This window comes from Gossypium raimondii, chromosome 7 (assembly GCF_025698545.1).
Source record: "Gossypium raimondii isolate GPD5lz chromosome 7, ASM2569854v1, whole genome shotgun sequence".
NCBI lineage: Eukaryota > Viridiplantae > Streptophyta > Magnoliopsida > Malvales > Malvaceae > Gossypium > Gossypium raimondii.
In genome coordinates, this window is record NC_068571.1 from 31,147,155 (window position 1) to 31,172,798 (window position 25,644).

Genomic DNA, 25,644 nt, shown 5'->3' on the forward strand with positions numbered 1-25,644 from the left:
AATAACTAAAACCTAAAAAAGAAAGGGCGACTGTAACGCCTCCCCTTTTCAACCCTTTTACGCATATATATAATAATAATATGGGTTAAATATAAAATTGATATCTGAACTTGTTCACTTTTCCCAAATTGATATTTATAATTTTTTTTTTGTCTTAGATTGGTACATGAATTTTTTTTCCGTCCACTATATTAATACTTAAGACTAACGGCATTAATTTTTTTGCTGATGTGGCAGTGCTAATCAATCACACACCGCCACATGGCATCCTCTTATGCCTCCTTTTTCTTTTTTATTTTCCTTTCTCTTCCCTTTTTCTTTTCTTTTCTTTTTCTGGGCCTGCATCTTTCTTCCTCCGTCAAAAACTTCCTCCCGTCCGAACGCTCGTCTCCGTGCAGGCAGAAGCAGATTACCCAATGCCCTATCTCCAACTGATCTCTGAGAAAACGAAATCAGTGACAACTTGAAACCCGATGTAAAGAATAACTACAACCAGAAGAAGCGCGAGGCTCGTCGGCTGTCTGTTAGGGCAAGGACCTCACTTCATTCTCAACCCCTCAAATCAAACGCATCCTCAGGTGTAGTGCAACCTACAAACATATATTTATTAAAAAAACATTTTTAAACATTTCAAATCAAATGGTATAATACTGAAAGCTAACATCTTTGTTTATTTTAATTTCTTTTGCGTTGTGAATGTTTAGAGTGTCTTCTCTCGAACAAGATGTTTTCGGTGCTTTAATGCTAGTTAAGGTACTTAAGGAAGTACAAGTTTTATAATTCTGAAGCTTTTTATTAGTTCATTGGAAAATATGTTATTGTAGACAAGGTGTTTGTGTTTTGGTTGCAGAGACTAGGGCCTGATGTTCGAGAGGGAAAGCGAAGGTAGTTCAATTATATTGGTAAAAAAAGTATATTGAAAGCCAATTGATTTACGTTCCTTTATGGGTTGTAGTGAATGATTTATACTATATTTTGTGTTAGGGAAACTACTAAGAGAAGTAGAGCTTGAATTGTTGGAAGCTTTGATCCAGGCTACAAAACTAGGTGACTAGAAAACATTGCAGGCTTTAGCTGGTTCAAAGACGCAAATCTTTGAAGAAGATGATGATGATGACGACGACCAATTTGAATATAGCGTAATTCAAGTTTTGATTTGAAGACTGAGTGTAGGCTTGTTAGAGTATTATAAAGAAAGTCAGTTGTCAGTTAGTTGTTAGTTGTTAAGTCAACAGTTAGTCTGGTAAGGCAGTTACAGCTCATGATGTAAAACTCATTTAAGAAGAATATCCTTAGTCTTCAAATCACGAACTTGACATTGTGTGGGAAGAAATTCAAACATCACCTGGTTATCTCTTGTGAATTTTGACACAGAGAATAAATTTTTAGTTATGCCAGGTGTATATAATAAGGATTTCATGTAAAACGGTCGCATCTTAGTAAGCAGAGAAGACTGACTAGAGCGTAAGATAGGTAGAGTATCACCATTGCCAACATACACCTTACCTGGCCCATTGCGCGAGGTGTTATCACTAAGAGTGGCAACCGAGTGAGTGAGGTGATGAGTTGCCCCAGAATCCGGATACCAGGCATTGTCTCCAACAGTGTCAGGTGTAGCCAACAAAGCATGAGGCTGAGACGCATTGACAGATGAAACCTGAGTCTGTGGTGATGGGTTACCAACAAAAGGGTTTGTCCAGTTAGAAGGGGGCAATTTGATAACTCCAGTTGGGTGGAGGAGCAGACAACACAGGTGTTGGTGACATCATAGTAGGTGAAGTCCAGAAAAAAGAACCAGGTGCATACATACACGCATTTGCTTGTGGTGGAGGTTTATAATTGGTGCTTTTGTAGGACGCATCAAATCTGTAGTAGCAACGATCTACAAGATGGCCTGTTTTCCCACATAGCTGATACTGAAATCGAGTTCCAAAAAATCAACCACGTCCACAACCCCGAGATGCAGATGGTCGATAAGATGGTGCAGACCCACTAGGAACAGATTCAGCAAGTTGCTGAGAAACCAGATTGGCAGAACTAGGAATCTCAGCCATTACAACTTGCTGACGAGACTCAGCATCAACCAACATGGTCACAACACTCTGAAGACTATATGGAACCTGACTAGCAACAATAATGGAAACAATAGACTCATATTCAGACGGTAAACCATTTAAAATAGCCGTAACATGCTCATGCTCACTGATGACCTCCCCACAGCTGGCCAAATTGTCACAGTAGAGCTTAACTTTCATCAAGAATTCACGCATAGAAAGATCTCCCTTATGTTGTGAGTGTAACGTACGGCGATAGAACATTAGCCGAGAAGTAGATTTACTACCATATAGAGAGACAATGGCATTCCAGATCTGAGCACTCGTGTCCAATCCGATGAGATGAGGGAGAACCGCTTGACTCACTGAGGATAAGAGCCAAGAAGCAAGAGCACTGTCTTGTTGTTCGAATCTAACAAACTCAACATTTTCTTGAGGGACACCATTATCATCTGGAATCGTGGAAGGAGGTGGCACGGTGTGCAAGTCAAGAAAGCTCTGGATCTTATAAGCTTTTACCGCCAAAAACACTTGTTGTTTCCATAAAAGATAATTGGAATCATCAAGAAGAACACTGACCTTCTTAGTAGAAAAGAACCTGCTATCAACAACACTGCTGGTAAGGTTAGACGCCATCGTGGGAGCTGCGGACTGAGTATCAGATGGACTTGACAGAGAATCCATGCAACCAACAAAACTCAAAAACCACCAACCCAGGATGAGATGACCTCTGATACCATGTTGTATTATACTCAAGACTAACAACAGAATGAATACTTCAAATCATCTTATTCTCAAGTGAAGATGATACATGTATTAATACAAGATGTCATGAGCTGTAACTACCTTACCAGACCAACTGCTGACTTAACAACTAACAACTAACTGACAACTGACTTTCTTTATAATACTCTAGCAAGGCTTAAACTGATTACACTTGCGTGTATATTCTCTTACTATTTGTGCTATTTTTTTAAAAATTTAGTAGTCATAGGAGTTTGTTAACATTGCAAATAGATTGTTTGATAGGTTGATAAGCAAGGATATTGAAATTACTAATGAAATATTTTTAGTTAGCAGTGTCAATTTTCATCGTCAGGTAAGCAGACCGATTAAATTATTTCTCAAATGCTTTGATCAATATGTACCATTAGAAGCTCGAGGCTAGTTAGGCAAGCAAATTCATCTAAATTCTTCACCTCCAAATTGCTTCACTGCCCTGCATGTACAACTTAAATGTTGCATTGCTCAAAAGTCGAATTGTTGCTCCTTTTTTATTTTCTTTTATGTTATTTTGAATAAGTAACAGATTTTATTTATCCAAGAAGTTGTTAAACTGCTACTGGTACGCAGTCCACTAGATACACAACTTATAGCATCTCGACTAACTTGAACATAGAAGGATTTAAACCTCAGGCATTAGAAAGACGATTTAATATGTTGCAGTGCTCATTAGACCAACATGCAAACCATAAGCATACTACATCGTTATAGTTGATATAGCCAAGTACCACTGCCACTATTGCTTGATATCTTGTTGTATTGATTTTTAATCAAGTTTTGTTGCTTTGACAGGAATTTTGTAAACTTGTTCGAAGAGTGCAAACAAGTTAAGAACAAAGCCAAAATGTGAGTGAAGAAGATAAGGAAAAAATAGAATCAACAGTAAGAAGCGCCAGAAAGACCCTCACTCGTTTTCCTCGTACCATCGCCAAGAAATTGACTACAGAAGAGAGTTTTGATTAATATGATTTGTAATACCATTATTTTGTACCATAATTAAGTTCATTTTCTTATGCATGTCATAATGCATAAGATTAAAGTCTTAGAAATCGCAAAATTATAGAGGCCATCAGGCATGTTCTGCTGACAAACCAATATAGTAAAAAAAAAACACATTCTTAAAAATTATTGATGTCCACCATTTTTTTTCCTTTAGGTGCCCATGTCTTGCAGTGTTGAAACGAACACTTTCTTAATTTGTTGTAGAGCCTTCTATTTCTAAACCACTATTTTTGTATTTATTCACAACATTTTACATGTAAATATCAAGTGGGAGGAAATAAAATTAAAATCTCAACCAAACACAACAACTCATTTCAAAATTTGGAAGAGTAGGCACAGTAGCAACTTTTCTAGTTTAGTCCACAATCATTGACTTTTGTTTTCGAAAGCTCAGTAACCACAAATATCTATCTATCTATATCTATATATACACATATATATATCGCCATTGAAGAATATCACCATTTCTGAACAAGAAGAATCGACACTGCTAAACAAAAATACTTAATTAGTAATTTTTTCCTTCGTCGGTGTTATCTTCACACACTTTCCATGCCACCACCATTCACAACTATCACAACCAATCCAAAACTCATCGGAATTGTATCCTCCCCCTTCTCCCCCCGACAGATCCCATAAAAGGTATCATATTGCTTTTCTTCATCCTTCTTGTAACTATTATCAGTTATCTTAAGATTGTTTCTCGACTACCCATCGAGTGACCTCTGAAAGGCAAAAGGTGGAATGATAAATACAAAAACCAAGCAAGAAAAAATGATGATCCAGTTCGAATTGCATTCATCATTCACCTTAGTGCTCTTTCGTGATTTGCTTCCGCACTCTATTCTGGGTTTGTCTTTGACCTGCTTCCTTCCAGTAACAACTTTAAAGATGGTGTGAAGATCGTTTATCGTGCTAAATAAGTGTTTTCTATGGAGTGAAAGGCACAAAACTAATTATTTATAGTCCTATCACAACATCACATGCCAAAATCTGCCACTGCATGCATACCCGTCTTGGATATATACACATATTCAACACTCACACCTAAATTTGAGTAACATAGTCAAGCATTCCAATATGAAAATCGGTACTGATAATTTTTCAAATTTCAGAGTCGAAACTCAGGCTCAACCAGTCTCCTTCCTCATTTTTTTTCTTCGTTTTATATCAAGTTATAGACATTCATGTTTTTTTATTTGTAATTGACATTCATATTTCAGTATGAATAAGGTATATAACAACATAGCTGTAGGGCTCAAATTTTGCCCGGAGCCCAAAGTAAAGAAAAATCCACAGTCCATAACCCCCAAGCCCAACATCTAAAAAACCTAACAACCCAGGCCCAATATGGCCCCAAGGCCCAAAATAAAAATAAACCCTAGCTATTGCTGGCAGCCGCTCTTGCCTCTGCCCAGCCCTCTGCGCGTGACGAGCCTCCTCATGTGCACTACCATCAGCGCCTCCAAACGCCTCCATTTGGCCTCCGTACACGCCACATCCCCTCTTCGTACGTCATACCTGCAACAACAGACAACCAACAGCACGCAGCAAGAGAAGCAAAATAACAAATTTTTCTGTAATTTCTATTATATATATTTTCTTTTATTTCGGCTATATAAAAAAAGCCAGATAGAACGCTAGGGAAGAACCACGAACATTGTATCAAAAATTTTTAAAAGAAAAGCAATAGAAAAAGATAGTTTCTAAAGGTGATTTTCTGGTTTTTTTCATTTTACCAGTCATTTCTTTTTTTCTTTTCTTTACTTTCGTGTTCACTAATCGGAGAAAGGAGGAAGGAGACCCTTACCTTCGCAAACGTGGGCCAACGGAACCCTCGTCTACTCTGCCCAAATCGGAGTTTAGATGGAGGTTTTCATGTTTGAAATAGCGCAAAGGGGAGAGGGGAGAGACAGTTTTTTTTGTTGTGTTTTAATGGCCGAATAACCCTGTTTAGGGTTTTAAAGTTGGTTCTTATTGAGATGTTGAAACGACGTCATTTAAGGCCTACTTTAATGGCCTTAAAACGGCGCCGTATTGGCCACATAACCCGTGCGTGTGACCCAACCTGGGGAAGGATCCGCGCGTTTTGCGACATTTGGGAGATTTGCGCAAATGGTCCCCTCTTTTTTGTGCCGGATTCAAATCGGTTCTTTTCCCTTTGTAAATTTCACCCTTTAATTCGCTTCTCGTTTTATTTTAGTCCATGCTGCAGCACAGCGTTTTGGAGGGTTGGGAATATTCCCCTTTCGGTCCCCCATGTTATTCGCTCTCTGTAATTTGGATCTTTCCTTTTATTTATTTCAGATTTCTCCCCCGAATTACTGGTTTAGTGCCAATTTAATCCTCTGTTTCATTATTATTGCTAATTTTGTTTAGTTTATTATCTTTACTATTGTTATTATTAGTATTATTATTTATATGTCTATTTATCTATGTACATGTATTATTATTTTGTTATTTATATTATTACTTTAAGTTTTGAATTATTATCATATATTAATAGTTAATTTCATTACATATTTTTATGTAGTATTATTTTATATTATAAATAAAATTGTATTACCACTTTGGGTTTATTATACATTTGTTTCAAAATTTATTATGTATTATTGTTTAATCTTCATTATGTATATACGTACATATATATATATTATTTAATATACTTTGACTTATACTTTACATAATATTTACTTTAAAATTTATTTGGACACTATTATTTTATGTAGTATTTATCTTTAACCATATTTTAATTTATTTTAAATTTATATATAATTTCCTTTCTTTCATATTTTTAGTTATTTCAAACTTGTACATTGGGTTGGTGTTTGTATTAATTGTTTGTTTCTTAGTATTTTTTATTATTATTAGCTTTTTGTTGATATTTACATGTGATGTGAAATTATCGTCAATGCGTATAGTATTTGTTTATTGGTATTCATTTATTATTAGTGTTTATTAATATATATATATATATATATATATCGTGACTTACGAATTATTATTTTGAATCATCCATTATCAATACATCACACTTTTTTTGTTTAAAGGGTTACATCAAATATCGTCTAAGTATCAAAACCAATTTACTCAAATCTTCAAAATAATGCAATACTCGAAATTTGGAATCCTCGAGAGAATTGAGCCCTAACTATTGGGTTCCAATTTTCCTCGTTGAATCTAAATAATCGAAAATTTTCTTTAATCAAAACACATAAATAAAAAGCTCATTCTCAGGAATTTGACGCGTTGTGTCCTAACGCATTGGATATGACATGTTGTTTTCCCGAGACGAGGATTTTTCTAACAAATGAAAATAAAGGCAATATTCGATATTTTGGAATTTTGTGAAATCGAACCCTAACTTACTGGGTTTTGATTTTCTCATTTGACCCAAATAATCAGATATCCTTCTCAAAATGCATAAGTTTTAAAAAGTCAAAAGATGAACTTAATTTCGAGGATTTAAAATGTTGCACTCTAACTTACTAAGTGTAACAATTTATTTCTTTGAAAGAAGAGAGCCTCATCATCCAATTTATTTCATTCAAATTTTCTTTTCAAAGGATCGTACTTTAAAATCTTTTCAAAATTTCGACACTAAGACATTAAACAATCAATTCGGTACCAATTTTGGGCGTTACGAGGGTGCTAACCCTTCCTCGTGCGTAACCGACTCCCGAACCTGTTTTCTCAAATTTCGTAGACCAAAATCATTTTTTAAGGTGAGCTGATCACACCTCAATAAATGATCAGTGGCGACTCCCATTTTTGTTTTAAAGTTGATCCCTGTTTGTTCAAACTTGAAAATGGTTTCGACAATAGCAAAATAGAGAAGAGATGGATCATAAAGACAATATCAATGCACAATAAAAAATCTACAGTTTACAAGTTCTCATTATCTGAGTACCAACAAATTAAAATACTTTAAAGGTTGCACTCAAAGTCACAAATTCAAAAGCCAAAGGAAAGCAGATCTTAGAGTTCATGGTTGCTCAATTTGGTATCTAATGGAAAATGAGGAAAAAAATGTACCTGGTATGAATAAATTACCAATATAATTTGTAACACCCCGACCCGTGTCTGTCGCCGGATTAGAGTTACGAGGCATTACCATCAAAATCCGACCTAAAATTATTATTATTTTTATTTTTATTTTTTTCTATAACTCAACCTCAAAATTCCATTCCATATATTTATATTATCACATAACCAATTAAAATCAAACATGTACCTTTAATCAAATTTCATATACTAACCACATCACACTTCTATATAAATAACCGAAATTTGCATAAGCTTAAACATCATATATATATACCAAAAGATAAAAAATATAAAACTAATCTTAATCAAAATGAGTAAGCCATTTTCGCATGGCTCATATTCACATATCCCAAAATTAAACATATTAACTAGACTATACATGCCATAGGTTCGAATTCAAAATATATAAAATACCAAAGATGGTCGATAGTGTGATAGACTATGCTGACGATCCCCGAGCTCATAACGCGACTCCAAAATCTATAAAACAGAGGTAAACAAATACAAACACACACTAAGCTATTAAAGCTTAGTAAGTCATAAGCAAAAATCCATATATATATACTTATACTTATTCCATCATTAAGTTAAAATAAACCAAAATCATTTATATACTTATATATATATATATATATCAAATGCATATAATCACTTAATTTAACATATTCAGATCACCGGCACTTAGCCTGCTAGGTCAATAACCTGATTCATATCACCGGCACTTAGCCTACTAGGCTTATAGCCTGATTCAGATCACCGACACTTAGCCTTCTAGGCTTATAGCCTGATTCAGATCACCGGCACTTAGCCTGCTAGGTTTATAACCTGATTCAAATCACCAATTTCAAACTTGATAATTCAATGATTCAACCGATTACATTTATATATATTTGAGTCTATCATTTGCATATATAATTACATACTTATAATCAAAACATGAATTTATACCTGTATACTCATACATATTCGAATCTAATATATACATCCCTAATTTCATACTCAACTCCATATAAGGTATCATACATGTTTATGCATGCTTATTCGATCCACATATGTATATATATATATATATATATATTTATATATATATATATATATACCTTTGATTAAAACCAAAATTATACATGTATATACCTTAATATATTCGAATCTTTTATGAACTTATATAACATTCATACTTCAATTAAGATCAAGAATTTAAATATATATATATATATATATATACACACACATATATATTCATACATTATATAATCACAACCATAACATCCGAACTTTTAATTGAATCCAAAAATTTATACTTTTATATACATACCTATTCGAACATCATATATATATGTATAAGATACACACATCAACTAACATCAATTTTATACTTTTAGTTATAGCTCATTAATTATAAAATAAATATACATATATATATATTGATTTGATAACATGAATTTGCTAATAGACTTACCTCGGATATCAGCGGACACGATCGACTATTCGATTACTTTTGTTTTTCCCCGATCCAAATCCGTTTTCTTCGTTTCTTGATCTAAACATAATCAAATTTAACCTTTTTATTCATCAAAACATTCAATTAAGTCCAAAAATACATAAATGGGACAATTACCAGTTTGCCCCTAACATTTTACACTTTTTGCAATTTAGTCCTTTTGCACAAAACACAAAATACACAAAATTTGCCCACACTAAGCTAGGGCGAATGTTCCTTGTCTTCATACAAGTCCACACATTTCATTTATTTCACATTTTAGTCTCTAAAATATTATTTTTGCAATTTAACCCTAATTACTCAATTTCACCAAAATTCCAATACAAAACATATTAATCTAAAAATATCTTTCATTATTCATTATCAAACATCACAAAACACAATTATTCATCAATGGCATAGCTCAAAATATTCATCAAAATCAAAAATTCAAGTATGGGTTGGATAGTACTCAAGCAACGATCTCAAAACATAAAATCATCAAAATCAAACAAAACATACCTTGAATTTGAGCTTCCAAATGACCGAATGTTCCTAAGTTCTTTTTTCTATTTCTTTTCTTTGAATTTCGCAATAACAAAGATGAACATGGCTTTCTTTTAGTTAAATTTTAGCATATAATAATTTATTAACCTTTTACTAAAATAACCTTAAAATAAACAAACAAAACAATATAAATTAAGGTCACTTTTGACCATTATCGTCCACTATCCTTAAAATAGACTAATTGCCCTTTAAGGACCTCATATTAAAAAGCCATTATCAAATAAACACTTTACACATTAATATGCAAATTTCACATTTTATGCAATTAGATACTTTTGTTAAATTAAACACACAAACAACAAAATTAATTCACGAAATTTTCACAACATCAAATTTATATATACTAAACACGAAAAATAATATTAAAATATTTTTTAGACTCGGATTTGTGGTCCTGAAACTACTATTCCGATTAGGGTCAAAATCGGGTTGTTACAACTCTCCCCCCTTAGGGATTTTCGTCCCCGAAAATCTTACCAGTGAATAGGTTTGGATAACGCTCTTTCATTATATCTTCTGACTCTCAAGTTGCTTCTTCAATTCCGTGTTTATGCTACAATACTTTTACTAACGGAATTTTCTTATTTCGTAATTCTTTGATCTCACGAGCCAGAATGCTAATCGGTTCTTCTTCATATGACATATCAGAGTTAATTTCAATCTCTGTCGGACTAATTACATGTGAAGGATCAGATCGGTATCTACGAAGCATCGAAACATGGAATACATTATGAATCTTTTGTAACTCAGGCGGTAACATCAATCTATAAGCAACCGGTCCAACACGTTCTATAATCTCATACGGTCCAATGAATCTCGGACTCAATTTGCCTTTACGACCGAATCTGAGTATTTTCTTCCACGGTGAGACTTTCAAAAATAGTTTGTCCCCGATCTAAAATTTTATATCCTTTCTTTTCAAATCCGCATAAGATTTTTGACGGTCCGATGTTGATTTCAGACTATCCCGAATCACTTTCACTTTCTATTCAGTCTCTTTAATCAAATCAACCCCGTGTATCTTATTTTCACTAAGCTCGGTCCAATACAATGGTGTACGACATTTACGACCGTACAAAGCCTCGTAAGGTGCCATTTTGATACTAGATTGAAAGCTATTATTATAAGCAAATTCAATCAAAGGTAAGTATCGTTCCCACGTACCTTCAAACTCGAGAATGCAACATCTCAACATATCCTCAAGTATCTGAATGATTCGCTCGGATTGACCATCTGTTTGTGGATGAAAAGCTGTGCTAAAATATAGTTTCGTACCTAAAGCATCTTGTAGTTTCTTCCAAAATCGCGATGTGAATCTCGGGTCTCTATCCGAAACAATAGAAATAGGCACACCATGCAATCTCACAATTTGAGAAACATACAATTCAGCAAGTTTATCGAGCAGGAAATCTGTACGAATCGGCATAAAGTGTGCCGATTTTGTCAACCTATCAACAATAACCCAGATTGCATCTTTCTTGCTCGGTGTCAACGGTAAACCGGTTACAAAATCCATCGTAACTCTATCCCATTTCCATTCAGGTATGATGATTGGCTGAAGTAATCCAGAAGGTACCTGATGCTCGGCTTTTACTTGCTGACATATTAAACATTTCGAAACAAAGTCAAAAATGTCTCGTTTCATACCATACCACCAATAGTGTTGTTTCAAATCATTATACATTTTTGTGCTACCCGGATGAACAAAAAATCGACTGTTATGGGCTTCATTCAAAATCATCTGAATTAACTCTGGATTTTTTGGAACACATAATCGGTTTCTGAATCTCAAACAATCCTCAGCATCAACTAGAAACTCTGAATCAACATTTAAGTCACACTGAGTTCGATTTGCAATTAAATCATCATCGGCTTTCTGAGCTTCACAAATCTGTTGAACAAATAACGGTTTTGCTTTCAACTCAGCTACTATCGCTCCATCATCTGACATAGCCATATGCACGTTCATTGCACACAAAGCAAACAATGATTTTCGACTTAGGGCATCAGCAACAACATTAGCCTTTCCCGGATGATAGTCAATCACAAGCTCATAATCTTTTAGCAATTCTAACCATCTACATTGTCTCAAATTCAAATCTTTCGAGTCATCAAATACTTGAGGCTTTTGTGATCTGAATAAACATGACATTTTTTGCCAAACAGATAGTGGCGCCATATTTTCAACGCAAATACAATAGCGACCAATTCCAGATCGTGAGTCAGATAGTTCTTTTCGTGCAGCTTTAACTGTCTCGAGGCATAGGCTATAACTTTGCCTTCTTGCATCAAAACACAGCCCAAACCATTTAAGGATGCATCACTATAAATAACAAACTCTTTACCCGATTCTGGCTGAACTAAGGCTGGAGCTTCGGTCAAAAGAACTTTCAACTGATCAAAACTTTTCTGACACTTTTCGACCACTCGAACTTAACGTCTTTTTGTAATAACTTTGTCATCGGGGTCACAATCATAGAGAACCCTTTCACAAATCGTCTATAATAACCAGCGAGCCCCAGAAAGCTTCGAACTTCTGAGACATTTTTCGGAGGTTTCCAATCAAGTATAGCGGAAGTTTTACTCGGATTAACCCGAATACCCGATGCTGATACAACATGGCCCAGAAAACTAACTTCACATAACCAGAACTCACATTTACTAAACTTTGCATACAATTGTTTATCTCACAAAGTTTGTAACACAAGTCTCAGATGTTCGGCATGTTCAATTTCGCCATGAGAGTAGATCAAAATGTCATCTATAAATACTACCACAAACCGATCCAGATACTGTCTAAAGATCTGATTAATCAAATCCATGAAAACAGCAGCTGCATTAGTAAGTCTGAAAGGCATAACCAGGAACTCGTAATGTCCGTACCTCATTCGGAAAGCTGTTTTTAGCACATCAGAGTCTTTAACTCACAACTGATAGTAACCTGACCTCAAATCTATCTTCGAAAACATTGAAGCCCCTTTTAGCTGATCGAACAAATCATCAATACGTGGCAACGGATATTTATTCTTTATAGTCACCTTATTGAGTTGCCGGTAATCAATACACATTCTCATCGTTCCGTCTTTCTTTTTCACAAATAGAACTGGTGTACCCCAGGGAGAAAAACTCGGTCGTGCGAAACCTCTATCTGTCAATTCTTGCAACTGTGTCTTCAACTCTTTCAATTCAGTCGGTGCCATACGGTACGGAGCTATTGAAATCGGAGTCGTCCCCAGTACTACCTCAATTCCAAATTCTACCTCTCGAATAGGTGGCAAACCTGGCAATTCTTCGGGAAACACATCTGAATACTCACACACAACTGACAGAGATTCAATGTTCTCTTCGGTCACTTTACTATCAAGAACATATGCAAAATAAGCTTCACACCCTTTCTTCACATACTTTTGAGCCAACATCGAGGATATCACTGCTGGTAAACCATTCTGATCATTAGATTCAATCCGAATAATCTCGTCATTCAGGTACCTTAAATCGATAGTCTTTCTTTTGTAGTTAACCAAAGCATCGTGTAAAGTCAACCAGTCCATACCCAGAATTATATCGAACTCGTCAAATGGTAACAACATCAAATCAGCCGGAAAGTACAAATCTCGAATCATCAAGGGACAATTCTTACACACTTTGTCAACCAAAACACACCGGCCCAGAGGGTTTGATACTTTAATTACAAACTCAGTAGACTCGACAGGTAGACTCTTACTGAATACTAAGGTCTCACACACATAAGAATGAGTCGAACCAGAATCAATCAATGCAATAACATTAGTATCATAAAGAGTGAAAGTACCAGTAATAACATCTGGAGAAGAAGCCTCCTCTCGAGCACGGATGGCATATGCTCTTGCAGGTGCACGAGCCTCAGATCGAACTGTCGTGTCCTTTGTCCCTCTCTGACTACCACTTACATTACCCAATTGCCTTGGAGGTCTACCTCGTACTGACACATTACTCGGTCTGGTATTCTGCACAATGTTCTGCTCAGCTACCATTGGACACTCTCGAATGAAATGATCCTTTGAACCACACTTAAAGCAAGACCGATCGTGTAATCTGCAATCTCCAGGATACCATTTCTCACAATGCTTGCACTCTAATCTATTTTGTCGAACACTACCAACGCTAACAACTGAAGTAGCTCGTGAACTCACAGGGGGTCGATCTCGATCATGCTTAGGAAACCCTACAGTAGCTTTAGATCGGCTATGATCCTCTCTGGATTTCCTTAAAGCCGACTGGAACGATTTACTAAATGATCGTTTACGGGAATCTCGAGCTTCATAGTCAGCTTTTCTCTTCTTCTTCCCGAGCTCCTCGGCTTTACAAGCTCGTTCAACAAGTACTACAAACTCTTTTATCTCAAGTATGCCAACTAACAGTTTAATATCTTCATTCAGCCCATCTTCAAATCTTTTACACATAATAGCTTCAGTCGAAACACACTCTCGAGCATACCTACTGAGTCTCACAAATTTTCGCTCATATTCTGTCACTGTCATCTGACCCTGTTTCAATTCAAGAAATTCCTTGCATTTCTGATCAATGAATCTCTGACTGATGTATTTCTTACGGAATTCAGTTTGAAAGAATTCCCAAGTCACTCACTATTTCGGAACCACCGATACTAATGTATTCCACCAGTGATATGCAGTGTCCCGTAGCAAAGTTATGGCACATCTCAAGCACTCATCAGGGGTGCAAGATAACTCATCAAATACTCGAATAGTATTATCGAGCGTAATTCATTTCGCTTCAAGATCATCATCATCAGTAGCTCTGAACTCTTCGGCCCCGTGTTTTCAAATTTTATCAACAGGAGGCTTAAGTAATATCATCGGATCACTTACTTGAGGTATAACAGGAACCGAAGATGGATTAGTCGGGGGTAGAGGTTGTTGTGCAACCGGATTAGTTCGGACATATTGAGTAAACCAATCATTCATCATTTGGTAAAAGGCTTGTTCAGCCTCACCCTCCGGGTTACTCGAGGTCGGTCGAGAATCTACTGGCTCTGTCCCTTGCGCGGGAGCAGGCGCTATACTCTCAACATCATCGGCTACGGCTCGATCGGGATCCATTACTATACGAAAACACATTTTTAGACGTCAAAAATCATCACACTATCTCAGTATAAAATATGGCATGTATAGCTAGACTCATACACGCTACGTTAGTCCTAGAATCGACTAAACCGTAGCTTTGATACCAATCAAATGTAACACCCCGACCCGTGTCCGTCGCCGGATTAGAGTTACGAGGCATTACCGATCAAAATCCGACCCAAAATTATTATTATTATTTTATTTTTATTTTTATTTTTTTCTATAACTCAACCACAAAATTCCATTCCATATATATATATATATATATATTATCACATAACCAATTAAAATCAAACATGTACCTTTAATCAAATTTCATATACTAACCACATCACACTTCTATATAAATAACCGAAATTTGCATAAGCTTAAACATCATATATATATATATACCAAAAGATCAAAAATATAAAACCAATCTTAATCAAAATGAGTAAGCCATTTTCGCATGGCTCATATTCACATATCCCAAAATTAAACATATTAACTAGACTATACATGCCATAGGTTCGAATTCAAAATATATAAAATACCAAAGATGGTCGATAGTGTGATAAACTATGCTGACGATCCTCGAGCTCATAACGCGACTCCAAAATCTATAAAACAGAGGTAAACAAATACAAACACACATTAAGCTATTAAAGCTTAGTAAGTCATAAGCAAAAAATTCATATATATATACTTATACTTATTCCATCATTAAGTTAAAATAAACCAAAATCATTTATATACTTATATATATATATATATATATATATATCAAATGCATATAATCACTTAATTTAACATATTCAGATCACCGGTACTTAGCCTGCTAAGTTAATAACCTGATTCATATCATCGGCACTTAGCCTACTAGGCTTATAGCCTGATTCAGATCACCGACACTTAGCCTTCTAGGCTTATAGCCTGATTCAGATCACCGACACTTAGCCTGCTAGGTTTATAACCTGATTCAAATCACCAATTTCAAACTTGATAATTCAATGATTCAACCGATTACATTTATATATATTTGAGTCTATCATTTGCATATATAATCACATACTTATAATCAAAACATGAATTTATACCTGTATACTCATACATATTCGAATCTAATATATACATCCCTAATTTCATACCCAACTCCATATAAGGTATCATACATGTTTATGCGTGCTTATTCGATCCACATATGTATATATATATATATATATATATAAATATATTTATATATATATATATATATACCTTTGATTAAAACCAAAATTATACATGTATATACCTTAATATATTCAATCTTTTATGAACTTATATAACATTCATACTTCAATTAAGATCAAGAATTTAAATATATATATATATATATATATACACACACATATATATTCATACATTATATAATCACAACCATAACATCCGAACTTTTAATTGAATCCAAAAAATTTATACTTTTATATACATACCTATTCGAACATCATATATATATGTATAAGATATACACATCAACTAACATCAATTTTATACTTTTAGTTATAGCTCATTAATTATAAAATAAATATACATATATATATATTGATTTGATAACATGAATTTGCTAATAGACTTACCTCGGATATCAGCGGACACGATCGATTATTCGATTACTTTCGTTTTTCCCCGATCCAAATCCGTTTTCTTCGTTTCTTGATCTAAACATAATCAAATTTAACCTTTTTATTCATCAAAACATTCAATTAAGTCCAAAAATACATAAATGGGACAATTACCATTTTGCCCCTAACATTTTACACTTTTTGCAATTTAGTCCTTTTTGCACAAAACACAAAATACACAAAATTTGCCCACACTAAGCTAGGGCCGAATGTTCCTTGTCTTCATACAAGTCCACACATTTCATTTATTTCACATTTTAGTCTCTAAAAATATTATTTTTGCAATTTAACCCTAATTACTCAATTTCACCAAAAATTCCAATACAAAACATATTAATCTAAAAATATCTTTCATTATTCATTATCAACCATCACAAAACACAATTATTCATCAATGGCATAGCTCAAAATATTCATCAAAATCAAAAATTCAAGCATGGGTCGGATAGTACTCGAAGCAACGATCTCAAAAACATAAAAATCATCAAAAATCAAACAAAACATACCTTGAATTTGAGCTTCCAAATGACCGAATGTTCCTAAGTTCTTTTTTTTCTATTTCTTTTCTTTGAATTTCGGCAATAACAAAGATGAACATGGCTTTCTTTTAGTTAAATTTTAGCATATAATAATTTATTAACCTTTTACTAAAATAACCTTAAAAATAAACAAACAAAACAATATAAATTAAGGTCACTTTTGACCATTATTGTCCACTATCCTTAAAATAGACTAATTGCCCTTTAAGGACCTCATATTAAAAAGCCATTATCAAATAAACACTTTACACATTAATATGCAAATTTCACATTTTATGCAATTAGATACTTTTGTTAAATTAAACACACAAACAACAAAATTAATTCATGAAATTTTCACAACATCAAATTTATATATACTAAACACGAAAAATAATATTAAAATATTTTTCAGACTTGGATTTGTGGTCCCGAAACTACTATTCCGATTAGGGTCAAAACCGGGTTGTTACATAATTGAACTGCCTTCGCTTTCCCTCTCGAACATCAGGCTCTAGCCTCTACAACCAAAACACAAACACCTTGTCTACAATAACATATTTTCCAACGAACTACTAAGAAGCTTCAGAATTATAAAACTAGCATTAAAGCAACGAAAACATCCTGTTCGAGAGAACACGCTCTAAACATCCACGCCGCAAAAGAAATTAAAATAAACAAAGATGTTAGCTTTCAATATTATACCATTTGATTTGAAAATTTTAAAAATATATTTTTTAATAAATATATGTTTGTAGGTTGCACTGCACCTGAAGATATGTTTGATTTGAGGGGTTGAGAAGGAAGCGAGATTCATGCCCTAACGGACGGCGTGACAAGCCTCGCGCTTCTTTTGGTTACAGCTCTTCTCTATATCAGGTTCCACCGATTTTGTTTCCTCAAAGATCAGATGGAGATGGGGCATTGGGTAATCTGGTTTTGCTTGGGCAGAGACGAATGCTCCGACGGAAGGCAGTTTTTTATGGAGGGAGAAAGAAAGAAGAAAAATGCAGGCCTAGAAAAAAGAAAAGAAAAATAAGAAAAGAAAAAGGGAAGAGAAAGGAAAAGAAAAATAGGCATAAGAGGATGCCATGTGGCGACATGTGATTGGCCAGCACTGCCACATTAGCAAAAATTTAACGTTATTAGTCTCAAGTACCAATATAATGGACGCAAAAAAGTTCAGGTACTAATCTGGGAGAAGTGGACAAATTTAAGTACCAATTTTATATTTAACCCTAATAATATTGATAACCCTAATTAATAAATCCCTAAAATAAAAAGAGACAAACTTAAAAGAAAATAAGTCTTAATGGCAATAATAATAATAACAATAATAATAATTTTAAGATTTTCTTTTTGTGCATCAACTTGAGTTCTTGTGTCAAATTTTTAATGCAACTCACATATCCACTCATTTCCCGACACATCGAGCAATAATTGTACTTACATAGAAAATGATTAATTAAGTGCCAAATTAGGTAGAACTCATATCCATAATTAATTAAAATAACGGTTAAATATGAAATTGGTACCCGAACTTACCCACTTCTCCCAAATTGGTACTTATAGTTTTTTTTTGTCCCAAATTGGTACCTAAACATTTTTCCGTCAACTAAATCGGTACCCGATGCTAACATTGTTATGATGATATCATAATCTAAAATTTTAAAAAAAAATGTTCTTTTTCTTTTTGACTTTTCTCCCCCCATTTTTTCTGTTGTTTTTTGTTTTTCTAAAAAAAATTAACTTTCTTTTTTTTGTTTTTTTCTACCGTTTCTTCTTTTAAAAATATTTCCATTTTTTCTTTTATTCTTCTTTTTTCTCGTTTCCCATCTCCCTTTTTTCTTTTATTCTTTGTATTTTTTTTCTTCTTCCTCATCATCCAACATAATCATTTGATTTCTGGGCATTTTAATTTCTTTTTTATGTTTTTCTTTTGGTCCTAAAAATTTTAACTCCAAATCCAAAATTGCACCAAAATACATAGTATTCAAAACTAATATTTGGGTTTGATTTTTGGGCATTTCAAAACTTATTTTAGGGTTTGAATATTGTCCAATACAAATTGAAAATCGAGTGATTTTAAGCCCAATGTTCAATTTCCTTACAAGTTATTACTTCTTCCTCTCACCCCAGTTTCTATTCACCTTCCTCAATCGTCCTAAAACAAGATATGGGACAGATACAGGAAGATCAAAGATGCATAAGAGATGACCAAAGGAAGATAGGAGAAAGGTTGGAAGATGTTAGACGTCAATGCGATGAACTCAAACTAGAAATAAAAACCACTCGTCTTCAAAATAAGAACAGAATGAACAAACCAAACCAAACTAAATTCTCACTAATAATATAAGGCTGGAACTTTGTATTAAATGAAAGAAAAAAAAAGAAAAATATTTTTAAACAAAAATTTTAGATTATGGATTTCAACATCATAATCACATGGAAACTTTGTATTTAAACAAAGACTCACCACTGGAAAATCCATTGCATGGACTCAAATCATGCGAAAATAGATTGAGAAAATTAGAATATCAATTACCAGAATAACATTTTCCTCTTAATGGTTTTTAAAGACTAAAATGTTTTCTTTGCCGAATATTTTTTAAAATAGAAAAAAAAAGAACGAGAAAATCAAAAGCCAAAATAAAAATCCATGTGGAGATTTTTGGGAACTATTTGGGAGAGTTGAATAGTGAAGAGGTTTGTCATATCAAAGGCAAGTTGTTGTAGAAGTTACATAACGATTGGACGATCGGATCTTTAGATTAGGTTAGAGAAGTTTGAAAGTTTTCAGACACTTTTATGACTTTTGAAAAGTTTTTTTAGAAATCTAATTTGAGCAGCTGAATGAGTAAACGGATAGCTACACTTCGGTGCCATTTCCAGGTCGAAAAGGAGGCCAACCGCCACTGGCAACAAAGGCAACAAAACCAGTTGAGAGAGGAAGAAGAAAGAAGAAGGAAAAGCAGAAAAAACAAAAAAAAAGAAAATTATTTTTTTTAAATGGAAAATGGCAGAAAAAATGGGAGAGAAAAGTCAAAAAGAAAAAAAAATATTTTTTTAGATTATGAAATCATCATGATGTCATTTATACCATGTGTCACAATTTTATTCTGCCACGTGTCATGAACTTAACGGTGTTAAGCTTGAGTATCGATCTAGTTGAAGGAAAAAAAGTTCAAGTATTAATTTGGGACAAAAAAAACCATAAGTACCAATCTGGGATAAGTGGACAAGTTCGAGTATCAATTTTATATTTAACCCTTAAAATAAATAATAAAGATATGTTGATTAAGCACATTATCAATGTGGTTGTGTATTAGCTTCTTTATGTTTTTAAGTTTGGATTTTAGTTACTTTTAGTATAAGAAAGGGCAAAATTGTTTCTATTTTGTGCTTCAAATTGAAAGCATAAACCGAAGGACAAAGGACTCCAATAACTTAAACTCCTTGTTTTTATTTTTATTAATTTTAAAGAATTTTTATTTTTCATAAATTTTGAATTTTTAAAATTATATATTTTAAAATTTATAGGATTTTATAGAAAATATGAAAAAAATATTTTTAAATTTTTATAGACTTGTTATGTACTTATGAAGAATAAGGGTTAAATTTTTAGATTAGTCCCTATATAAACCTTATGTTGTTTTTAGAAATTTAATTCACTCAATTGAGTCTCTGATATTATAAATATGTTAAAATCTATTATTTGATTATTGAACTGCTACTGTATAATAATGATATGTGAATATTTCATGTTTATTATCACTGTCTTCCTGATAAGCTAATACTGTTATTCTTACCACTGTGTTACTGGTTGCATGCTTACTGTTACTGTTGAACTGAATACATGTTAAACATGCCTACTGTTACTGTTGAACTGAATACATGTTAAACATGCCTACTGTTGCTGTTGAATTGAATACATGTTAAGCATGTCTACTACTAGTGTTGAACCAAATACATGTTAGGCATGTTCACTGTTTCTGTATTGTACTATTACTAGCATGTAATATTGCATTGCATGGAGTGGGACGATTGAAAGGAAGTACTGGCAATTTAATAGCCTGCAAATACTGGTGATTTATCCACAAACTTACTAGAAGCTTTTATCTACAAACACGTTGTGCATTTACAACCTAGTGGCAGCTTATTAACCTGCAAACACTGGTGGTTCATCCACAAACTTACTGGCAACTTTTATTTGCAAACATGTTGTGCATTCACAACCTACTGGCAGTGTATTAACCTGCAAATACTTGTGGTTTATCCATAAACTGGAGTGTTCGGATTAAAAGAGTTCTAGGGAACTCTTACTATGGAGTGTAGCAGTGGGGTAAGATATTTTTTGTTAAACTGAAATTGCATTGCATTGACACTCATAAGCATTGTAACACCCTAAACCTGTATCTGTCACCAAAACAAGGTTACAGAGCATTACCAGGATTTACGGGTCAATTAGACAGAAATTTCAAACATTTCATTACATATCAATACTCACAATAAAACCAATTAAAATTATATATATTGACCCTTAAACGAGTCCTCAAGACTCGAAATACATATTAGAAACAAGTCGGGACTAAACCGAAAACTCAAAAAAAATTTCAGAAATATTTAAAATTTTACACACTGCAAGGGTCACTTGGCCATGTGGCCAGGCCGTGTGACTCATACGGTCAAGAGACACGTTCGTGTCTAAGGCCGTGTAACTCACTGACTTGTATTTAAAAAAAAAAGATACAGGGGACACACGACCGTGTCACCTGGCCGTATGGACAAAAATAGGCTATTTTCCAAGCCACATTTCTCACCCAATTGGTCATCAACCTAACTCAACATTTTTACATTACAATAAGTTATAACGAGGCATTAAAGTCAAGCTAAGGTCAAGTTTTAAACATATAATATCGTTACTTATAATCAATATAACTTTAGGCATCTCAAAAGATAGATTATAACAGGTATTGGTATATTCATGTATTCAATATGTTTTTATGTATAGCTAACTTAATGCATATTTGTACCTAAGATTTACCAAGCTAATTTGCATGATTTCTAACCAAATCACTTACCTACCAAATCTTACCATTTGATACCAAAATGTATTTCAAATACTAACATATTTAGTTATATATACTTTATATATCAAGGTACCGATTCATGATCAATTCATTGCATCCCAAAACACATGTACATAAATGCACTTTTAGCTAACATTTTACCTTTAACCATATAACCATAAACCAAACCACACATCAAACATATAAGATAAATATGCACCAAATAAAAATGTGCCAAAACACAAGCCAAATAAGTGGCTAATATTAGCAAAACTCATATAGGCCAACATTAACCAGAATACCTATACATGTCATTATAACCAAAATCAAAAACATCAGAAAGTACAGACAGAACTGATGGATAGTGTGATAAATCTCCGACAAGCTTCCAACCGATTGAGCTTTCGATAATCTGAAAAGTAAAGGAAAACAAATACATAAGCAATGTATGCTTAGTAAGCCCGTATAAAATTTAATCATATCAATCCATTTTATTATGAAATTTATACGTATCAAGAATAATCCAGTATTGATGCTGCAATACTCATGAAGCTATATTCATCAACTCACAAGGTGAATAAATCCATAGCCTTACTTATACATATTATCCCTAATATAGTAGAGTTTCCAATAGCTTTATACTCTTCCAAATTTTTTTATTCTCATTTGTATTTCTTTACTTTTCACACCCATTCCATGTGCACAACACACAAGTTATAAGCATATCATATCACCATAGTCACAAGCTAGTGCATTTAAAAATAGCCCTTTTCAAATTAATCACATGATAAGTTATTTCATAAGAAATTGCATAACTTAAAATTTACCACTCCTTCATGAGCACAAACATATTTTCATTTGAGCACTTACCTTTTCAATGCATCTTATAATTAAACATATTATCATTCAATCAATAGCTTGGCACTTGCCTAAGCATCAAACAACAACACTTGTTAAACATATTTCATATAAATTCAACATCAATATCCTTATTATCTCAACATGTCACACCTGAGTTTATTACTCATCTCAACTTACATAATTTTTATGTATCAACATATCAAAGATATTCATATATATACATATCATGATGCAAATCAATCTCTTATCATTTCTTCATGTACATATATCACCCATTTTCGAGTCAGTACAAAATAAATATATATATATATCTTTCAAATTCCATAAATAAATCACCTTACCGAGGTTTTCTCATATCGAAGAACGACTTACAGATAAGAGTACATCGTTTTCAAAAGCCATATAAGTGCTAAACAGAAACCCATAAGGGTTGAACGGAAGCATATAAGAGCTGAACGGAAACCCATAAGGGTTAAACTGAAGCTTAAAAGAGCTGAACGGAAACCCATTAGGGTTAAACAGAAACTCATATGAGTTAACAGAAGCTCGTGAGAGCTAAACGAAAAGTAAACACTAATGTTCGCAACAAATGCTGAACCTCGATTTACTTGGGTAATTTGCCTTCAATTCATCCTTTGCATTTACTGTCAATTTATCATTTGCCACAGAACGATTGTACTCAAATCCTGCGTTCCATTCATTTCGAACATTCAATTCAAATTTCATAATTTTAACAATATTTTACTTTCAACAATAAATATGAGTAAATACATAATACCATTCATCAATTTAATATATAAACATTAAAGTTTAACCATACGAACTTACCTGACTAAATTGCAGAAATGTTAAAATATAGGGGCACTTTGGTAATTTTCTTTTTATTTTTCACTGATCTTAATCTAAATTAATAATTTAATTCAACATATTAATTTAGATAATAAAACAATTCATTTCATGAAATTTGGTCATTTTATATTTTTACCAAATTACCCTAAAGTTTTACTTTTATTCAATTTAGTCACTTGAGTCTAAAACATGCAAATTAACCATTTTTAATACAAACCCAAGCTAGCTGAATGTTCATAGTATTCAAAGCATCCCATTTATATAGCAATTTCACATTAAATTCTTGTACTTTTATTAATTTAACAAATTAGTCCCTAATCAAAAATTCATCAAAATCACTTAACAAAATACTTTTAAATAAGAACTAATATCTCAAATTCATAATTTAACATAAAAAATCATATAGATTCATCAATGGAAACATCCAAAATCTTTAACAGTTTTAAAATCGAAGGTACAAGTTAATTAGACCTAATTATAATGATCTCAAAAACATAAAAATAACAAGAAATAGGATCGATTATACTTACATGTAGAGGAATAAGCCAAAAACAGAAACCCCCCACATGGCTATGGTGTTCGCTGGAATGTTAGAGATGAAATGAAATAAAAATGCTTTACTTTCACCTTAATTTATGTTAATTTCCATTTAATTTTTATATTATTTTATCATTTCCATTCAAGTTGCCGTCCAACTATATTAGTTTAGGCATATTTACCACCTAAGTCCTTATTTTTTTATTAATCATGTCATTTAATCACTCAATTATTATAATTAGCAAGTTTTGCACTATTTTCAATTTAGTTCTTTTAATTAATTAACTATCGAAACATTAAAATTTTTCAAGAAAACTTTAATACCACCTTATTGACACTCGTAAATATTTATAGAAATATTTATGGCTTGGTTTATAGAAACGAGGTCTCGATACCTCATTTTCTAAGACCACTTGACCTTAGATTTTACCCCTTAAACCTAATAAATCATTATAAAACATAAATTACTAATTTCAAAAATATTTTTAAAACCATATCTGACTCGTAAATATTAATTAATAAAATTTACGAGCTTACTCGCCGGATTTGGTGGCCTCGAACCACTATTTCTGACACCATTGAAAAATCGGGCTGTTACAAGCATACTCGAATGAACTATTAATTTCTGCTATATTATACAAATGTCATTATACTGAAAATTGTTATTATGCGTGCTTGGTTTATTATTCTACACTGATTTTCTCGTGATAAAACTCACATTGAGCTTCATAGCTCACTCCCATTTTATTTCTATTTCTACAGATAACCCACCAAGTTAAGACACGGACACGATATATAGAGGGTTTAGAAACGTTTTGTTTATATAGAAGTATTATTAGGCTTATTCTTATAATTCTTGTTATTTTGGATTTGTATTGTTTTTTTTATATTGTAGCATGGGACTTATGTTTAGGGTTTAATTAGCATGCATGGTTTTTAATTTGAATTTAGGATATTGAACATGGAATTAGATTTGGTTATGCATTAAACAATTCGATTTAACTTAAAACTAAATTGAATATTACTTTTCCGCTACCAAATTATAAGTAATATTTGGAAGAATAAATAATTTGAAAATTATCTAAGTTTTCAAAAGTAGTCACCGTTATAAAAA